This window comes from Rhododendron vialii, chromosome 9a (genome assembly GCF_030253575.1).
Source record: "Rhododendron vialii isolate Sample 1 chromosome 9a, ASM3025357v1".
NCBI classification, from domain to species: domain Eukaryota; kingdom Viridiplantae; phylum Streptophyta; class Magnoliopsida; order Ericales; family Ericaceae; genus Rhododendron; species Rhododendron vialii.
Genome location: NC_080565.1, coordinates 5,222,224 through 5,226,678, shown reverse-complemented (window position 1 = coordinate 5,226,678; position 4,455 = coordinate 5,222,224). Strand labels below are relative to the sequence as shown.

The 4,455-nt window shown below is 37.7% G+C and overlaps 1 long non-coding RNA gene across 4 annotated transcripts; it reads left to right on the top strand.

The window, feature by feature from the left end:
- The first annotated feature begins 618 nt into the window (after nt 1–618).
- Nucleotides 619–3,833, top strand: LOC131299978 (uncharacterized). Of its 4 annotated transcripts, XR_009190834.1 has the most exons (5): nt 619–954; nt 1,584–2,362; nt 2,602–2,659; nt 2,779–2,872; nt 3,568–3,833. It is a non-coding gene; the product is annotated as an uncharacterized LOC131299978 (long non-coding RNA). The 4 variants fall into 4 exon arrangements; XR_009190833.1 differs by having other exon boundaries at nt 2,602–2,872; XR_009190832.1 differs by having other exon boundaries at nt 1,584–2,659.
- Nucleotides 3,834–4,455: the final 622 nt, after the last annotated feature.

Sequence of the window (4,455 nt, the reverse complement as noted above, 5' to 3'; positions counted from 1 at the left end):
CTGAATATTATTGTAACCGCACAAGCCATTAAGGCCGAAATATTTACCACGTTGAATAGTATAATGAAAATGATATATAGATAAGTATTTTTGTTTATTGTTTTTAAATTATAAAATTTATGTAGGGTACTATTTTACCACTTTGTCTAAGGCATCCAAATATCTTGAGCCGGCCCCGCTTAAACCAAAAAGCTTTGTGCATGCCAACAAACCACCGGATTAATAGAGCTAGCTTCTAACAAAATGCCAAGCAAATTTAACAGAAAATTTATTTACATACCACACCACCTTGTCCCTCCTTAATTAGCAATATTAGGGAGTAGAGTAATCCATATCCATATCCATATAACAAGGGAGGGATTTTTTTTAATATAATATTTTCTCCCAAACAAATCTCAACCCTCCATTCTTAAAAATCCAATGGTCTAATTTTATCCCTCTCACAAACTAACTTTTGGATGGCATTTCCGTAAATAGTGTGTCATACTGGGGCTAAGAACAAAGATGGCATTTCAGTAAATATCAATAAGATTTAGGGCAATTCTATAAAAGTGGCAAATGGCATTTTGGTAAAAACTCTGATTTTGTTTTCAAAATTTGAAAAACACGCATGTTCGTAAAATTGCTTTTACTTTCCCCTTTCTACCTTCTCTCTCTCTCTCTCTCTCTCTCTCTCTCTCTCTCCCTCTGAGGAACAGAGTTCATGGAGAAGGTCTCCGGTCTGAACGAACGAGGAGCTCACCGTGGTGGAGCGCAACCTCCTCTCCGTCGCCTACAAGAATATCATGGGCGCCCGCCGCGCCTCCTGGCGCATCATTTCCTCCATCGACCAGAAGGAGGAGTCCTGCGGCAACGCCGTCCATGTTGCCGCCTCTAGCTCTCCTCGATCTACGAGCTGCTCGATTCCAAGCTCATCCCGTTCGCCACCTCCGGAGACTCCGGAAATCATTCTTGGTAAGTTCTACGAAATTATTTTCTCAAGTTTTGTGATTTTTATTGTTACTCAGGCTTTGGAGTTCTGTAGTTTGTGGTTGTGCTAAAGTGCATGGTCGAAATTTTTGGCTTCGGAGTTGTGTAGTTCGTGGTTGTGCTAAAGTGCATGGTCAAAATTTTTATTGTTACTTGCTCACCACATGTTCGGTAAAAGTCCACAATGGAAGCAATTCCTGAAATTGACCACATGGTGGATAGATACAGAGAGATAGTTGATGAGCACATGGTGGTTATATTTTCTTTCACTCGAAAATTTTGAAATCGAAGGCAATCTGGATTGTGGCTTTCAGTCAAGGGCCAATTTGAACCCATACATATACTCTTAGAAAACTACCAATTAAAAAAAAATTTCCTTAGAAAATCCATAACTGTACCAATACTCTCATGTAGGTAGGTAGAATGTTACTTGGAGCCTAAGTAGGACTGGCTGTGAGAAGCTATAGTCATTCTATTTTGCTTTCTACAATCTACTATGATTAGTAAGCTGTAAACTAGAGTATTGTCCTTGAGTATTAATATTAGTTCGTTGGCTACAAGTTTCTTCGTTTGTGTATTTTGGTTAGGTTATTCTAACCAGTTTGTGCATACAGTTTTCTTCTCTTAGCAAGGACAATGGGAATTTGAATCCTCACGCTTTAGGAAATGGAGAAAGAAATGGTGTGGACACCATTGAATAGGTAAGTCAGTTGGTTCATTTGTTTGAGAGATTTTAGATGTGAAGTTTACTTTTAATTTTGGTAGTTTGCTTTGGTTTCTTTTATCATTGGCCTTATTACTCAAAAGTACATATTGACACCATTGAATATAATTCCCAAAGCTGTGGATGGAAAATCGAGTGCCACATTGACTTTCATATGCAATCAATCATTACTTCAATTTTTTTTAAACTTTGAGTGCAGAGTGCATCTGGTCCATTTCCCCTTCTCCTTTGTCTCCCATCGGCATGGGAGCGAGGTCAAGGAAGGACTAGCAGAACACTCTTCTATCTCCTCTTTTTCTCCATATCTACTTCTTCTCCTAATCTTTTACGGACACCACCATACCTACACTGCCCAAACTGCAACATTTACTGTTGAGTTCGTTTTACAGATTTTGGGATTTGGAATTAATTGGATGTATGAATTGGGTGTATGGAAAATTTTCTTTTGTGTTGTATCGTGGATCTTCAGTTCTTGACAAATCAAGCTTGAAGCTCAGCCTTGCATTTTTTCCTTATGGTCTTAGCTACTGTGCTTTTACCATTTTTAATGAATGACTTTTTGTCTTTTGGATATTCTGCAGATATCAAAAGAGGAAGGTAGATTGAAGAAGGATGAAGAAAAGAAAAAAGAAAGTGTGAGCATGAGGAGCTGTGGGTGCCTTCAAGAAGGTAATTTTTTGAATCCTTCAATTTATATTTTCCAACACGGTCGTCTTTAAGATTCCTAGCTATGTTCTTTGTTCAATTTATGTGTCCTCGCTTTTGTACAGTAGATTGGCATATTAATATGCACTTCAATTATTGCATATCGTGCTTAATGAGCTTTCTGCCCTTGGCTTTTAATTTGTTTTAGACTTTATACACTGGCATGACTAAAACACGGAAGCACTTTTCACTGTAAACTGTAGACGAAGGGCTACAAAAGGCTACCAAAAGAGAGTCTGCTTCATCCCCAAATCTGAAGCAGTAAGCCATCTACGTTCTCATCCTCCCCCTCGCCGTCTCCATAGACGTTCTCTTTTGTTGTCTTTCCATTTCCTTGCTTTGTTTATTTCAATTTTTTCCTTTTTTCTGTTTACGGTTAGTATTGCCGATTGCCGTGGTCTTCAGCAATATCTACCCGTGCATGTTGAGGAGGCATTGCACTTGCGAGAGATCGAATATGCAAGTCGAAAATAGGTATGGTTTCGGTTTTGAATACAAAAGTTTTTTATTTGGACATGTATGTAGTCGCTCTTGAAACAAGATTTCTGAATAGTACGTTAACCATCCATTGTTATTCATTTAAAGCACGTCTAAGCTCCACCAAGTAATACTTCACAAAACTTCAACCTTTTGTATGTTCGAAGTGCCTGACAAAATGTAGAGCATTCTATGCTTTAGTTGTAGTGGATTCAAAAGGGGGTGTTGTATGATCTCTTTAGTCCATTCAGGGAGGTCCGACGAGAAATCCAACACTGTGGTCCTTTTTAATAAAAAATTCAACATTCTTTTAAATTTAATGGGCATGCCCATATGTGTCGTCAACATGGTGCACGTCTCCGGAGTGTCCAACACGTGACATTTGTTAGTTTAGCATTTTTTTTGTTAACATGGAAAGCGTACCTATGCTAAGACTTGATGTGCATTCGAACCGCTACAGATTGTATGATTTTTCTGTAAAAAAACACAAGCATTAGCCTCAAAAGTATAATGGCCCCATTGGCTTTCTATAATACACATCAAATACACAAGATTGATTTGCATTCTTTGACTCTGGCAATTCTTCTATGAAGTATAAAAAAAAAAAAAATCATATTTTGCCTCTCATCTTAAGCTTGTATTGGGTAACCCTTCTTACTGACATAAATATGATTTTTATTTTATTTTTTCAGATGTCAATGATTTTGGAGATGGAGCTATTGGGTCCTTTGTTAGAAAGATGAGGTCAATAGTAAAATAGAGTAGTTGGTTTAGATTGGTACGAGCCATAGCACATGCAATTGTATAGTTTCTTTGATTTGTATTTCCTAACTTAAAAAAAATTGCTTGATTGAATTGGAATTCAATGCACTAAATTTTGATGATCCTATGTAGAATTTTTGAGAATTGAATGAGCCAGGGTTGTTGGTCAATGCATTTGAATTAGTGTCTTCAGGCATAGGCCCATTTGCTATTAGAATTATATTTTAGTTAGCATTCTCTGGAGGGGTTTGATGAATGTGTAAGTTTTTTGTATTTAACTTAATTGATGAATTGTTCGAACTGCTCTATGCATATTTTGCGGAGATTAGGGAGGTTGAAAGAACAGATCGTTATGCAGTGATTTAATTTGCTTAGGTTATGATCATTTTTTTTTGTGTGAAACTTTTTTTTTTTTTTTTTTGAGCCGCTTTTTGTGTGAAACTTAGACAGCTCTTTTTTTGTTGTTGACATCTTTGAAATTCACTTATTTGGAATTGATTAGATGTACTCTGTTTGAAGCTTATTTAAAAAATCTTTTCTTGAAAGACAGGTTCGCTATTGGGTTGGTTAGAAGCATATAATGGTAATTCAATTTAATTGTTTTCAAAACGTGTTGCGCCGTGCCTTCAGGCATGGGCTCATCCACTAGTAGAAGTACAAGCCCCAAGACCCAAGTGGTATTCGTGTTGGTGGGTGGCAGGGCCGGCGAAGTCAGGATTGGCATACGGGGGTGGCGCATTCATGGATACCGCCATCTACATACATAGGATGCTCCAATTCCGGAAATATTCCCGAGGGAGGGGGGGAAGAATCTCCAT